We start from the raw sequence: 17,130 nt of genomic DNA on the forward strand, positions 1-17,130 counted from the left end.
CGTCGTTGACCATTCGTGTATGCATAGATTTCTCCTTTTTTTTATCTTGTCGTTATCTCGTAGTACTGCTGTAAAAAAAATCTCGTACTGCGTCACAATTCACAGGTGGGGCCACCATGTCATCGGCGAGAGCTATCATCAGAGGATAAGAAAAGGAGACCGTTTCTCGATGCGTTGCACCACATGGCAGCATCTAAGCGTACACATCAGGCGGCCGCCTCGTCAGTACTGTCTTAACTGCCGCCTTCGGACACGCAGAGCACCGGCCAAGAAATCTCTCCCGCACGCGGTCCCGTCTCGCCCTGCTGCACCGGTGCAACCTCGAGCTCCCCCACAAGACCCTCTACTTTTCCTGCGATCCAACCATACTACTACTACAGGTTGTGTGCTATACCGCGAGAGTACGTAGCGTGGCGGCTGCCGGCCCTCCAGCGCGGAACCAGCGGCGGCGGCGGTGGTGGCGAGCTCCGCAAGCGCGCGCGCGAGGGCCTTGGCCAGCACGCGGCGGCGGCGGCGAGCTCCGCACGCGCGGACGCGAGGGCCTCGGCCAGCACGCGGCGGCGGCGGCGAGCTCCGCACGCGCGGACGCGAGGGCCTCGGCCAGCACGCGGCGGCGGCGGCGAGCTCCACACGCGCGGACGCGAGGGCCTCGGCCAGCACGCGGCGGCGGTGGTGAGTTCCGCACGCGCGGGCGCGAGGGCCTCGGCCAGCACGCGGCGGCGGCGGCGGTGGCGAGCTCCGCACGCGCGGGCGCGAGGGCCTCGGCCAGCACGCGGCGGCGGCGGCGAGCTCCACACCCGCGGGCGCGAGGGCCTCGGCCAGCACGCGGCGGCGGCGGTGAGCTCCCCACGCGCGGGCGCGAGGGCCTCGGCCAGCACGCGGCGGCGGCGGAGGTGGCGAGCTCCGCACGCGCGGGCGCGAGGGCCTTGGCCAGCACGCGGCGGTGGCGAGCTCCACACGTGCGCGCGCGAGGGCGGCGGCGGCGGCGGTGTCGAGCTCCGCACGCGCGAGCGCGAGGGCCTCGGCCACTGCACGCACGCGGCGGCAGCACGCGGAGGCGCTACTCGCTAGGCCAGCACGCACGGAGGTTCTCGGCAAGCACGCAAAGGCGCTAGGCCAGCACGCACGGCTGCACGCACGCGGCGGCAGCACGCAGAGGCGCTAGGCCAGCACGCACGGCTGCACGTACGCGGCGGCAGCACGCACGGCCGGCCCATAGGGGCCGGACACTGTCGGGGTTGTCCGTCTAGACATTTAGGAATAGGGATCCGGATATAGATGCTCCAAGTCGATTTTCACAGTGAAACGGTTCTCTCCTAATTTCTTGCTTCTTTGTTTTTTGTGGATTGTTTACTTATCGCCTTTTGTATTCGATTCGATCTCACCTTCATCTCATGTTTTGTAAACAGATCCTCCTTGCCGTGCCATGGCACGGCCAGCGTCCCTCGACTGTGATTCTGACGACTATGACTCCGACTCCGGCTATGCTTCCGGTGACGAAACTCGGCCTAATAAGCGTCTTGTGTATGATTCTGATGGAGGACTCTACATTGATGATGATGATGATGACGACGACAACGATGACGACATCGACGACGAGGAGGATGAATAGAAAGCCACGTAACAGCTGGTAATGTTTTGATCTCTGATCATTCCTTCATTTTCTATAAGTTCGTGTTGGTACTCATCGCTATGATTATGAACATAATTTGCAGTTTCCTTCGTTCTTCTAAAAAAGTTCACATCGGTAGTCTGATCGCAATGAATATGAAGATAATTTGCAGTTTCCTTCACTATGAAGATTAATCGATCTTAGTATTGAACTGAAAATTTTACATTATTCTAGTGTCGAGGAAAGCTGCGAGAGATTTGGTTAATTCCGTGTCTGTTCCTTTGAAAGTAAGGGGACTGGTGTGAACTGTGAATATTTTAGTGCAGTTTGTCCTTTCCGCTTATTTGTTCATCATCAGGAACCATTAGAGTTCTATATATCCAACTTCGTGAGTTTTTTTCGAATTAAGGAGCTTTCGCTCCTGATTTCATTTAATTGAAAAGGAATTACTCCTACCTAGTAGTGAGCTGAGGGTGATGTTTCACTTTATTAAAAAGGACGAGATCAACCACGGTCCATGGTACCTTTCTATATAAGGAAAGCGGAGTATCATGAATGGACTGATTAGATAGGGACATGCACAAGTCAGACTTCAAACAAAAGACCTGGTGTTTGGTCTGACCAAATTTGTCAAGTCGCTCGCTCATCGTTCTCGGTCTGGGCGGGCAGCTTCGTGGACCTCCTGAGATCTTGCGTCCCGTCACTTCGCCTATGCTTTCTTTTCATTGATATAATAAACCTGGTCTGTTAGGTTAGTATGAATGCCAGTTTTGTTTGGCCTGGGTGCTGTTTTGTCTTGCTTGCTTCTGCACATATTTTCTGTTTGGATTTTACTCGCAGCCACGCTTGTGCACTTGCAATTTAATTTGTGCCTTCTTGGCGGTTTCTAGCACGAAACTAGTACTAGTATTCATTATTAAACGACACCCATTTTGGTGCTTGCATGGAAGAAAAAAGGAATACTTTCGAAACTGTATTCTTGAAAATTCCTATGCTTCAGCTAGGTGGAAATTCCTCGAGCTTGTCTTCAATTCGCAAGGTTTTAATTTGCTGCTAGTGTATACTGTAAGCGCTGACCATGGTTCTTGTGTTGTGGCAGGGAGGCTGGCATGGCATGAAGAGGCCAGCAGAAGCAGTTACGGAGTGCAAGTCTAGCTAGTGGCAGAAATGTTGTTTTTGTAAATATGTTTGCTTGTGTGATGAGACCAAATGTAAATGTATTGATGTGATTGAACTAACTGTTAGCGTTTTACTACATAAGAAGGCACTGTCAGCATTTGATACCCCTCCTTTTTGCTCCAGCTCTTTGCTTAAATCGCTGAACTGTTTGCGTAAGCTATCCTGCAGCGCTTCGTCATTGATATTTCAGAGTTCACTGCTGAGTTGCATAATGTGGAAAGCAGAGATACATTGCAGACAAACAATAGAATGAAAATAGTAGTGACCTTGTTCATGTTCATTCATGCTTCCACATGGCTCTGGCAGCGACGACTCTGATGTGGATGTGCTTGCTCTCCGCATCGCACTGCGCTGATCGCAGCTAGATTGGGGCGACAACAGCGGAAGTAGCTCATGCTCGGACGCGCCGTCCCCCTTCGCCCGGCGTTACTGTGCGGGCGACGTTGTCGGGTCCTCCCATCCGGCACGCAGGGCTGAGGGCAGCTTCGCTTGCTCCGCTCCACTACAGGTACGTCGGCCCCTCCCTTCCTAGCCACCTTCGGAGGGCGTCCACGGGAACAGTTGGATGCTCATGGCCTCGACGGAGTTGGGCCAGTCTCGGATGCCCGAGTCGGAGGCGCGGGCCGCACAGCGCGAGCGACAACGGGCAAGGGAGAGGGCGGCGGCGGGCGAGGCGGCGGTGAGGTGACGTGCAAGCACGCGCTAGTTGATCCCAAGGAAGCACTCCTCGCATCCGTCCTCCACCAGTCCTTGACGATGGTGGAGTCGGATGTGCAGCGGCTCCGACACAAGAATGCCAAAGAGGGCCAAAGCAACACCATCGACTACAAGGGGAAGGGGCTGGCGATGAAATGGTGATTCCTCAACCTTTTTTCATTTTATTTAGTTTTCTCGTATGTTAAAGTACGGTCCAGCCGATGGAAATTGTTATTTTGGTTGTCCAATGATCCGTTTATCTATGAATTATGCTCAATTTAAGTAGGTTTGTTGCTTGTTCGTTGATCCACGTAGGTTAATTTCGTACTTAACATTTGTTGCATGGATATGAGGGACCAAATATGAGGTACATGGCTGCAAACGCAGCATAATGAGGGGTACCCCGTCAGTGCCCGCAGAAGCCGCGCGTCCGCGGGCGTTTTAGGGGCCGGATTTGGTGTTCGTGCCCCCTAGGAGGCTAGGACCAACGGCGCGGTCACTGCCCGCTCAATATCATGACCCAGGCGGGCTCCTCAAACCGGTCCTGTAAGTTAGGGCTGACCGGCACCCCTCATATCCAACCCATTCTGGGGCGTATATGGGGAGGCCGAGTCGCGCACGGGTACATCCGCCACGTCGGACCCAACAAACAGGACCCACCACATTGCATCAAATGCTCCTCCCCATTTTCCTCTCCTCCCTTCTCCCTCGACCACGCTCATCATCCCCTAGCTCCCCCGCCATACCGACCCCTCAGCACCGCCACAAAACTCATACCAGCCAGTCTCGCCGCCACAGACACTATCCCCGGTCCGGACACCGTCATTTTACGTTGAGCTAATCTCAAACTGCAACTTGCCCTCTATGTGTTCGACACGACCAGTTTTTTGTATTTGTTTTGTAGGCAAAATGATGGATTCGAAGGGTTCGCCAGATGAGGAGTGTGGAAACCCGAAGCTTGATGAATTAATTCAAAAGGAGTTATTCGATTCGTCGGTGTTGAATATATGATTTGTGCATGTATATTGTATACCTCGGCCCACCTCCTAGTCATTGCATAGTTGAGGTTGTGGCCCACCTTGTACCCATATATTCGTGCGTTATGCACCGATCAATACATCGAGTCGCATTGCCAAAACTCTTGTTTCCAACATGGCATCATACCTCTGATCCTAAACCCTAACCTTCTGCCGCCGTCGCGATCCCCATCGCCGCCGCTGTCACACCACGCTGCCCCTGCCGCCACGTCTCCATGTCACCGCCCTGCCGCCCGTGTCCAGCTAACGCCCACTCTACTCGCTTCTGCACTTCCCTCCCTAACCTTAACCGCGCCGCCGCCCTAGCAGCGCCGCCCCTCGCCGCGCCGCCTCTTCCTTGCCGCACCGCCTTCCCTGCGCCGCGCCGCACCACCTCCCCTCCTAGACCCATGGCATCCCCTGGTTCCTCCGGCACCACCCGCACCAACCGCACCAACCCGTTCGTCGGCCTTGACCCCGTCATCATCCGCGATCTCAACATCCTCCGTTGGTTCCCGTCGTTCTCGATCATCTCACCTCCACCTACTATGCCTGGAAGACGTACTTCTCCCTCGTGTTCTGTGAGTACAATCTCCGGGATCACATTGATGGCTCCGTGGATTCGCGGCTCATGGAGGACGATGAGGATTGGATGACTATCGACGCCACTCTCATCCGTTGGTTCTACACCACCATCTCGAAGGACCTCTTCCACACGGTGGTCTCTGCCGAGGATGACGCTCACGCCCTCTGGACCAAGCTCAATGGCCTCTTCACCGACAACGCGCTCCAGCACAAGGTTTTCTTGCACGACGAGTTTTTGGGTGTCAGCAGCACGACTCGTCCATTGACGATTATTGCATGCGCCTCAAGAAGCTTGTTGACGAGCTCCGTGACCTCGGTGAGAAGGTCTCCAACGAGCTTCTTCTCAGCACACTCGTCGCTGGCCTGAACGACGACTTCGAGAACGCCGCCTCCAACATCCCCCTCATCACCGACCCGACTTTCCCCAAGGTCGTGGCGTACCTGAAGCTGGAGGAGAGGAGGATGCGGATGTCGCACACGCGAGCCACTCACACGGCCCTCACCGCCGGTACCCGCGGTGGTGCCCCGCCCACCGCCTCGGCCCCTCAACCGTGGCCTGGACCGGGCCCCTTCCAGGCGCCGCCGCCGCCCGGGTTCCCCTACCCGCAGCAGCAGCCGGCTCCGCAGCCGCGACCCGCCGAGCGGCGCGGCGGCCTCAAGCAACAGCAGCAGCAGTCGGTCGCCCAGGGCGGGGCGCCGCGCCGGCCGCAGTAGCAGCTCCCGCCGGCGCCCTGGCAGGCCGGCCAGAACCCATGGACGGGGGTCGTTCACGCGTACTCCATCCCCGTCCCACGCGCCCCCGTCCCCAGCTTCTTCGACGCCAGTCCGGCCTCTCATCAGGCGCTTCACGCGGCTCCTCAGCCGTACACGCCCTTGCTGCCCTATGGCCCCTCCGCGACCTATGGGCCGCCTTTGGTCGGTGGGTACCCACCGCTCCTCGCGGCGGCGCCACCACAGCGGCAGCCGTTGGCTCCGGCACTCCCACCGGCGCCTTGGGACCCCGCGCTCCTAGCGGCCCCCCACACCGCCCCCACCGTGCAGCAGTACACTGGTGGTGGCACTACAAGAAATATGTCAACTTGTGACCTTCTGTCAGTGACCCTGGAAGAATTAGTCATAAATCTACGACCATTTGAGACCAATTGGCCAAAAGCTGTTCGGGGGGCTCCAAACCCTAAACTATAACGACCATTTTGGTCAGAAAGGTCGTAATTTCCTTACACGAAATGGTCATGAAGCAGACATCACGGGTCCGCTGCCTTATTTCTAGCTGGTCAAAGCTTTTGACACCCAACCATTTGGTCAATTATGAACTAAATATGTCCTAGTATTTTATAAAATTGATTTGGTCCAATTTTGCAACAAATATATGGTAGGTCCTTCATAAAAAAAACTCATTTCGGGCACTCAAAAAATGGAAAATGAATTTTCCGTGCAAAGAAAATGAAAACTCCCTTAGGCAACATTGTTTGGAATTTCAAGATGCACCCTTGTGCACAATATGAGATCATTTGAACAAACTATGCCATGAATGTGGCCATAAGGTTGATCATTTGGCTTGAAAGCCATGAATCTTCACGCATGATAGCTCATTTCTGAGAACACTTTTGAAAAATAATTGTTGTATTACAAGTTTATTATTTTTCCTGGAAACTTGGTCACATATAATGACACAATGCGAAGGTTTTACAAATTTTTTATTTTTTTGAATTTTTTAAGCATGTTTCAAAATGCAGTCAAAACGGCGGGCTTGACCGTCCTAGCTAGTAGTTGAATCTTGGAAAACTTTTGATGTTTCTCTTATTAAATATATGTTTATGTACCTAGAAAAGATTTTTGGAAAAAATAAAGAGCAAACTATGAGGCAGGTGCAGTTAAATTTGACCTCCTTCCTCCATAATCGGCAGAAATTTGTCTTTTTCACCAGAGGTGGATCAAAACTTTTGACACCCAACCATTTGGTCAATTGTGAACTAAATATGTCCTAGTATTTTTAAAAATTGATTTGGTCCAATTTTGCAACAAATATATGGTAGGTCCTTCACAAAAAAACTCATTTAGGGAACTCAAAAAATGGAAAATGAATTTTCTGTGCAAAGAAAGTGAAAACTCCCTTAGGAAACATTGTTTGGAATTCCAAGATGCACCCTTGTGCACAATATGAGATCATTTGAACAAACTATGCCATGAATGTGGCCATAAGGTTGATCATTTGGCTTGAAAGCCATGAATCTTCACGCATGATAGCTCATTTCTGAGAGCAGTTTTCTAAAATAATTGCCGTATTACAAGTTTATTATTTTTCCTGGAAACTTGGTCACATATAATGACACAATGCGAAGGCTTTCCATTTTTTTTGTTTTTTGTTGAATTTTTTAAGCCCATTTCAAAATGCGGTCAAAACGGAGGGCTTGATCGTTCCTAGCCAGTGGTTGAATCTTGGAAGACTTTTGATGTTTATTTGATTAAATATATATACTTATGTACCAATAAATGATTTTTGGAAAAAATAAAGAGCAAACTATGAGGCAGCTGCAGTTCAGATTTGACCCGCTTCCAACTAAATCGGCGGAATTTTTCTTTTTCACCAGAGGTGGATCAAAGCTTTTGACACCCAACCATTTGGTCAATTCTGAACTAAATATGTCATAGTATTTTAGAAAATTGATTTCGTCTAATTTTGCAACAAATATATGGTAGGTCCTTCACAAAAAAACTCATTTCGGGCACTCAAAAAATGGAAAATGAATTTTCCGTGCAAAGAAAATGAAAACTCCCTTAGGCAACATTGTTTGGAATTTCAAGATGCACCCTTGTGCACAATATGAGATCATTTGAACAAACTGTGCCATGAATGTGGCCATAAGGTTGATCATTTGGCTTGAAAGCCATGAATCTTCACGCATGATAGCTCATTTCTGAGAACACTTTTTTAAAATAATTGTCGTATTACAAGTTTATTATTTTTCCTGGAAACTTGGTCACATATAATGACACAATGTGAAGGTTTTCCATTTTTTTATTTTTTTTTGAATTTTTTAAGCCCGTTTCAAAATGCAGTCAAAACGGCGGGCTTGACCGTTCCTAGATAGTGGTTGAATCTTGGAGAACTTTTGATGTTTCTGTGGTTAAATATATATTTATGTACCTATAAATGATTTTTGGAAAAAATAAAGAGCAAACTATCAGGCAGCTGCAGTTCAAATTTGACCCGCTTCCTCCTGAATCGGCGGAAATTTCTCTTTTTCACCAGAGGTGGATCAAAGCTTTTGACACCCAACCATTTGGTCAATTGTGAACTAAATATGTCCTAGTATTTTAGAAAATTTATTTGGTCCAATTTTGCAACAAATATATGGTAGGTCCTTCACAAAAAAAATCATTTCGGGCACTCAAAAAATGGAAAATGAATTTTCCGTGCAAAGAAAGTGAAAACTCCCTTAGGCAACATTGTTTGGAATTCCAAGATGCACCCTTGTGCACAATATGAGAACATTTGAACAAAATATGCCATGAATGTGGCCATAAGGTTCATCATTTGGCTTGAAAGCCATGAATCTTCACGCATGCTAGCTCATTTCTGAGAACACTTTTCTAAAATAATTGTCGTATTAAAAGTTTATTATTTTTCCTGGAAACTTGGTCAAATATAATGACACAATGTGAGGGCTTTCCAATTTATTGATTTTTTTTGAATTTTTCAGGCCCGTTTAAAAATGTGGTCAAAACGGCGGGCTTGACCGTTCCTAGCTAGTGGTTGAATCTTGGAAAACTTTTGATGTTTCTCTGATTAAATATATAGTTATTTACCTAGAATTAAACTTTGGAAAAAATAAAGAGCAAAATATGAGGCACCTGCAGTTCAAATTTGACCCGCTTCCTCCTAAATCGGCGAAAATTTGTCTTTTTCACCAGAGGTGGATTTTGACACCCAACCATCTGGTCAATTTTGAACTAAATATGTCCTACTATTTTAGAAAATTGATTTGGTCCAATTTTGCAACAAATATATGGTAGGTCCTTCACAAAAAAACTCATTTCAGGCACTCAAAAAATGGAAAATGAATTTTCCGAGCAAAGAAAATGAAAATTCCCTTAGGCAACATTGTTTGGAATTCCTTGATGCACCCTTGTGCACAATACGAGATCATTTGAACAAACTATGCCATGAATGTGGCCATAAGGTTGATCATTTGGCTTGAAAGCCATGAATCTTCACGCGTGATAGCTCACTTCTGAGAACACTTTTCTAAAATAATTGCCGTATTACAAGTTTATTATTTTTCTTGGAAGCTTGTTCACATATAATGGCACAATGCGGAGGCTTTCCTATTTTTATTTGTTGAATTTTTTAAGCCCGTTTCAAAATGCGGTCAAAATGACGGGCTTGACCGTTCCTAGCTAGTGGTTGAATCTTGGAAAACTTTTGATGTTTCTTTAATTAAATATATACTTATGTACCTATAAATGATTTTTGGAAAAATTAAAGAGCACACTATGAGGCAGCTACAGTTCAAATTTGACCCTCTTCCAACTGAATCGGCGGAAATTTGTCTTTTTTCACCAGAGGCGGATCAAAACTTTTGACACTCAACCATTTGGTAAATTGTGAATTAAATATGTCCTAGTATTTTAGAAAATTGATTTGGTCCAATTTTGCAACAAATATATGGCATGTCCTTCACAAAAAAAACTCATTTCGGGCACTCAAAAATGGAAAATGAATTTTCCGTGCAAAGAAAATGAAAACTCCCTTAGGCAACATTGTTTGGAATTCCAAGATGCACCCTTTTGCACAATATGAGATCATTTGAACAAACTATGCCATGAATGTGGCCATAAGGTTGATCATTTGGCTTGAAAGCCATGAATCTTCACGCATGATAGCTCATTTCTGAGAACACTTTTTAAAAATAATTGCCGTTTTACAAGTTTATTATTTTTCTTGGAAACTTGGTCACACAAAATGACGCAATGCGAAGGTTTTACAGTTTTTTTGATTTTTTTTTTGAATTTTTTAAGCTCGTTTCAAAATGCGGTCAAAACGGCGGGCTTGACCGTTCCTGGCTAGTGGTTGAATCTTGAAACACTTTTGATGTTTCTCTGATTAAATATATACTTATGTACCTAGAAATGATTTTTGGAGAAAAACAGAGCAAACTATGAGGCAGCTGGAGTTCAAATTTGAACCGCTTCCTCCTAAATCGGCGGAAAAATTTGTCTTTTTCACCAGAGGTGGATCAAAGCTTTTGACACCCAACCATTTGGTCAATTGTGAACTAAATATGTCCTAGTATTTTATAAAATTGATTTGGTCCAATTTTGCAACAAATATATGGTAGGTCCTTCACAAAAAAAACTCATTTCGGGCACTCAAAATATGGAAAATCAATTTTCCGTGCAAAGAAAATGAAAACTCCCTTAGGCAACATTGTTTGGAATTTCAAGATGCACCCTTCTGCACAATATGAGATCATTTGAACAAACTATGCCATGAATGTGGCCATAAGGTTGATCATTTGGCTTGAAAGCCATGAATCTTCATGCATGATAGCTCATTTCTGAGAACACTTTTTAAAAATAATCGCCGTATTACAAGTTTATTATTTTTCCTGGAAACTTGGTCACATATAATGACACAATGCGAAGGTTTTCCAATTTGTTTAATATTTTTGAATTTTTTAAGCATCTTTCAAAATGCAATCAAAACGGCCGGCTTGACCGTTCCTAGCTAGTGGTTAAATCTTGGAAAACTTTTGATGTTTCTATTATTAAATATATACTTATGTACCTACAAAAGATTTTTGGAAAAAATAAAGAGCAAACTATGAGGCAGCTGCAGTTCAAATTTGACCTCCTTCCTCCATAATCGACGGAAATTTGTCTTTTTCACGAGAGGTGGATCAAAACTTTTGACACCCAACCATTTGGTCAATTGTTAACTAAATATGTCCTAGTATTTTAAAAAATTGATTTGGTCCAATTTTGCAACAAATATATGGTAGGTACTTCACAAAAAAAAACTCATTTCGGGCACTCAAAAAATGTAAAATGAATTTTCCGTGCAAGGAAAATGAAAACTCCCTTAGGCAACATTGTTTGGAATTCCAAGATGCACCCTTGTGCAAAATATGAGATCATTTGAACAAACTATGCCATGAATGTGGCCATAAGGTTGATCATTTGGCTTGAAAGCCATGAATCTTCACGCATGATAGCTCATTTCTGAGAACACTTTTTAAAAATAATTGCCTTTTTAGAAGTTTATTGTTTTTCTTGGAAACTTGGTCACACAAAATGACACAATGCGAAGGTTTTCCTGTTTTTTTGAATTTTTTTTGAATTTTTTAAGCTCGTTTCAAAATGCGGTCAAAATGGCGGGCTTGACCGTTCCTAGCTAGTGGTTGAATCTTGAAACACTTTTGATGTTTCACTTATTAAATATATACTTATGTACCTAGAAATGATTTTTGGAGAAAAAAAAGAGCAAACTATGAGGCAGCTGCAGTTCAAATTTGACCTGCTTCCTCCTAAATCGGCGGAAATTTTCTTTTTCACCAGAGGTGGATCAAAGCTTTTGACACCCAACCATTTGGGCAATTGTGAACTAAATATGTCCTAGTATTTTATAAAATTGATTTGGTCCAATTTTGCAACAAATATATGGTAGGTCCTTCACAAAAAAACTCATTTCGGGCACTCAAAATATGGAAAATCAATTTTCCGTGTAAAGAAAATGAAAACTCCCTTAGGCAACATTGTTTGGAATTTCAAGATGCACCCTTGTGCACAATATGAGATCATTTTAACAAATTATGCCATGAATGTGGCCATAAGGTTGATCACTTGGCTTGAAAGCCATGAATCTTCATGCATGATAGCTCATTTCTGAGAACACTTTTTTAAAATAATTACGGTATTACAATTTTAATATTTTTCCTCGAAACTTGGTCACATATAATGACACAATGCAAAGGTTTTCCAATTTTTTTAATTTTTTAAGCATGTTTCAAAATGCAGTCAAAACGGCGGGCTTGACCGTTCCTAGCTAGTGGTTTAATCTTGGAAAACTTTTGATGTTTCTCTTATTAAATATATATTTATGTACCTATAAAAGATTTTTGGAAAAAATAAAGAGCGAACTATGAGGCAGCTGCAGTTCAAATTTGACCTCCTTCCTCCATAATCGGAGGAAATTTGTCTTTTTCATGAGAGCTGGATCAAAACTTTTGACACCCAACCATTTGGTGAATTGTGAACTAAATATGTCCTAGTATTTTAAAAAATTGATTTGGTCCAATTTTGCAACAAATATATGGTAGGTTGTTCACAAAAAAACTCATTTCGGGCACTCAAAATATGGAAAATCAATTTTCCGTGCAAGGAAAATGAAAACTCCCTTTGGCAACATCGTTTGGAATTCCAAGATGCACCCTTGTGCACAATATGAGATCGTTTGAACAAACTATGCCATGAATGTGGCCATAAGGTTGATCATTTGGCTTGAAAGCCATGAATCTTCACGCATGATAGCTCATTTCTGAGAGCACTTTTTTAAATTAATTGTCGTATTACAACTTTATTATTTTTCCTGGAAACTTGGTCACATATAATGACACAATGCGAAGGCTTTCCAATTTTTTGAATTTTTTTGAATTTTTTAAGCCCATTTCAAAATGCGGTCAAAACGGCGGGCTTGACCGTTCCTAGCCAGTGGTTGAATCTAGGAAAACTTTTGATGTTTATTTGATTAAATATATACTTATGTACCTATAAATGATTTTTGGAAAAAATAAAGAGCAAACTATGAGGCAGCTGCAGTTCAAATTTGACCCGCTTCCTCCTGAATCGGCGGAAATTTGTCTTTTTCACCAGAGGTGGATCAAAGCTTTTGACACCCAACCATTTCGTCAATTGTGAACTAAATATGTCATAGTATTTTAGAAAATTGATTTGGTCCAATTTTGCAACAATTATATGGTAGGTCCTTCACAAAAAAACTCATTTCGGGCACTCAAAAAATGGAAAATGAATTTTCCGTGCAAAGAAAATGAAAACTCCCTTAGGCAACATTGTTTGGAATTCCAAGATGCACCCTTGTGCACAATATGAGATCATTTGAACAAACTATGCCATGAATGTGGCCATAAGGTTGATCATTTGGCTTGAAAGCCATGAATCTTCACGCATGATAGCTCATTTCTGAGAACACCTTTTTAAAATAATTACCGTATTACAAGTTTATTATTTTCCTGGAAACTTGGTCACGTATAATTACATAATGCGAAGGTTTTCCAATTTTTTTTATTTTTATTTTATTTTTTAAGCCTGTTTCAAAATGCAGTCAAAACGGCGGGCTTGACCGTTCCTAGCTAGTGGTTGAATCTTGGAAAACTTTTGATGTTTCTGTGATTAAATATATATTTATGTACCTATAAATGATTTTTGGAAAAAATAAAGAGCAAACTATGAGGCAGCTGTAGTTCAAATTTGACCCGCTTCCTCTTGAATCGGCGGAAATTTGTCTTTTTCACCAGAGGCGGATCAAAGCTTTTGACACCCAACCATTTGGTCAATTATGAACTAAATATGTCCTAGTATTTTATAAAATTGATTTGGTCCAATTTTGCAACAATTATATGGTAGGTCCTTCACAAAAAAACTCATTTCGGGCACTCAAAAAATGGAAAATGAATTTTCCGTGCAAAGAAAATGAAAAATCCCTTAGGCAACATTGTTTGGAATTCTAAGATGCACCCTTGTGCACAATATGAGATCATTTGAACAAACTATGCCATGAATGTGGCCATAAGGTTGATCATTTGGCTTGAAAGCCAAGAATCTTCATGCATGATAGCTCATTTCTGATAACACTTTTTTAATATAATTGCCGTATTACAAGTTTATTATTTTTCCTGGAAACTTGGTCACATATAATGACACAATGCGAAGGTTTTACATTTTTTTATTTTTTTTGAATTTTTTAAGCCCGTTTCAAAATGCAGTCAAAACGGCAGGCTTGATCGTTCCTAGCTAGTGGTTGAATCTTGGAGAACTTTTGATGTTTCTGTGATTAAATATATATTTATGTACCTATAAATGATTTTTGGAAAAAATAAAGAGCAAACTATGAGGCAGCTGCAGTTCAAATTTGACCCGCTTCCTCTTGAATCGGCGGAAATTTGTCTTTTTCACCAGAGGTGGATTTTGACACCGAACCATGTGGTCAATTGTGTACTAAATATGTCCTACTATTTTAGAAAATTGATTTGGTCCAATTTTGCAACAAATATATGGTAGGGCCTTCACAAAAAAAACTCATTTCAGGCACTCAAAAATTGGAAAATGAATTTTCCGAGCAAAGAAAATGAAAACTCCCTTAGGCAACATTGTTTGGAATTCCTAGATGCACCCTTGTGCACAATACGAGATCATTTGAACAAACTATGCCATGAATGTGGCCATAAGGTTGATCATTTGGCTTGAAAGCCATGAATCTTCACGCATGATAGCTCACTTCTGAGAACACTTTTCTAAAATAATTGCCGTATTACAAGTTTATTATTTTTCTTGGAAGCTTGTTCACATATAATGGCACAATGCGGAGGCTTTCCTATTTTTATTTTTTGAATTTTTAAGCCCGTTTCAAAATGCGGCCAAAATGACGGGCTTGACCGTTCCTAGCTAGTGGTTGAATCTTGGAAAAATTTTGATGTTTCTTTAATTAAATATATACTTATGTACCTATAAATGATTTTTGGAAAAATTAAAGAGCAAACTATGAGGCAGCTACAGTTCAAATTTGACGCTCTTCCAACTAAGTCGGCGGAAATTTGTCTTTTTTCACCAGAGGCGGATCAAAACTTTTGACACTCAACCATTTGGTAAATTGTGAATTAAATATGTCCTATTATTTTAGAAAATTGATTTGGTCCAATTTTGCAACAAATATATGGCATGTCCTTCACAAAAAAACTCATTTCGGGCACTCAAAAATGGAAAATGAATTTTCCGTGCAAAGAAAATGAAAACTCCGTTAGGCAACATTTTTTGGAATTCCAAGATGCACCCTTTTGCACAATATGAGATCATTTGAACAAACTATGCCATGAATGTGGCCATAAGGTTGATCATTTGGCTTGAAAGCCATGAATCTTCACGCATGATAGCTCATTTCTGAGAACACTTTTTAAAAATAATTGCCGGTTTACAAGTTTATTATTTTTCTTGGAAACTTCGTCACACAAAATGACGCAATGCGAAGGTTTTCCAGTTTTTTTAATTTTTTTTAATTTTTTAAGCTCGTTTCAAAATGCGGTCAAAACGGCGGGCTTGACCGTTCCTAGCTAGTGGTTGAATCTTGAAACACTTTTGATGTTTCTCTGATTAAATATATACTTATGTACCTAGAAATGATTTTTGGAGAAAAAACAGAGCAAACTATGAGGCAGCTGCAGTTCAAATTTGACACGCTTCCTCCTAAATCGGCGGAATTTTTTTGTCTTTTTCACAAGAGGTGGATCAAAGCTTTTGACACCCAACCATTTGGTCAATTGTGAACTAAATATGTCCTAGTATTTTATAAAATTGATTTGGTCCAATTTTGCAACAAATATATGGTAGGTCCTTCACAAAAAAACTCATTTCGGGCACTCAAGATATGGAAAATCAATTTTCCGTGCAAAGAAAATGAAAACTCCCTTAGGCAACATTGTTTGGAATTTCAAGATGCACCCTTGTGCACAATATGAGATCATTTGAACAAACTATGCCATGAATGTGGCCATAAGGTTGATCATTTGGCTTGAAAGCCATGAATCTTCACGCCTGATAGCTCATTTCTGAGAACACTTTTTAAAAATAATTGCCGTATTACAGGTTTATTATTTTTCCTGGAAACTTGGTCACATATAATGACACAATGCGAAGGTTTTCCAATTTGTTTAATTTTTTTGAATTTTTTAAGCATCTTTCAAAATGCAGTCAAAACGGCGGGCTTGACCGTTCCTAGCTAGTGGTTGAATCTGGGAAAACTTTTGATGTTTCTCTTATTAAATATATACTTATGTAGCTAGAAAATATTTTTGGAAAGAATAAAGAGCAAACTATGAGGCAGCTGCAGTTCAAATTTGACCTCCTTCTTCCATAATCGGCGGAAATTTGTCTTTTTCACGAGAGGTGGATCAAAACTTTTGACACCCAACCATTTGGTCAATTGTTAACTAAATATGTCCAGGTATTTTAAAAAAATTGATTTTGTCCAATTTTGCAACAAATATATGGTAGGTCCTTCACAAAAAAACTCATTTCGGGCACTCAAAAAATGGAAAATAAATTTTCCGTGCAAAGAAAATGAAAACTCCCTTAGGCAACATTGTTTGGAATTCCAAGATGCACCCTTGTGCAAAATATAAGATCATTTGAACAAACTATGCCATGAATGTGGCCATAAGGTTGATCATTTGGCTTGAAAGCCATGAATCTTCACGCATGATAGCTCATTTCTGAGAACACTTTTTAAAAATAATTTCCGTTTTACAAGTTTATTATTTTTCTTGGAAACTTGGTCACACAAAATGACGCAATGCGAAGGTTTTCCAGTTTTTTTGAATTTTTTTTGAATTTTTTAAGCTCGTTTCAAAATGCGGTCAAAATGGCGGGCTTGACCGTTCCTAGCTTGTGGTTGAATCTTGAAACACTTTTGATGTTTCACTGATTAAATATATACTTATGTACCTAGAAATGATTTTTGGAGAAAAAAAAGAGCAAACTATGAGGCAGCTGCAGTTCAAATTTGACCCGCTTCCTCCTAAATCGACAGAAATTTGTCTTTTTCACCAGAGGTGGATCAAAGCTTTTCACACCCAACCATTTGGTAAATTGTGAACTAAATATGTCCTAGTATTTAATAAATTGATTTGGTCCAATTTTGCAACAAATATATGCTAGGTCCTTCACAAAAAAAAACTCATTTCGGGCACTCAAAATATGGAAAATCAATTTTCCGTGCAAAGAAAATGAAAACTCCCTTAGGCAACATTG

The 17,130-nt window shown here is 42.7% G+C and overlaps 1 long non-coding RNA gene across 1 annotated transcript; it reads left to right on the forward strand.

Moving 5' to 3' along the window:
- Positions 1–833: 833 nt before the first annotated feature.
- On the forward strand, positions 834–2,897 carry LOC123167179 (uncharacterized). The gene is made up of 2 exons (XR_006483837.1): positions 834–1,630; positions 2,712–2,897. It is a non-coding gene; the product is annotated as an uncharacterized lncRNA (long non-coding RNA).
- Positions 2,898–17,130: the final 14,233 nt, after the last annotated feature.

Source organism: Triticum aestivum, chromosome 7D (assembly GCF_018294505.1).
Source record: "Triticum aestivum cultivar Chinese Spring chromosome 7D, IWGSC CS RefSeq v2.1, whole genome shotgun sequence".
In the NCBI taxonomy this organism is placed as follows: Eukaryota; Viridiplantae; Streptophyta; class Magnoliopsida; order Poales; family Poaceae; genus Triticum; species Triticum aestivum.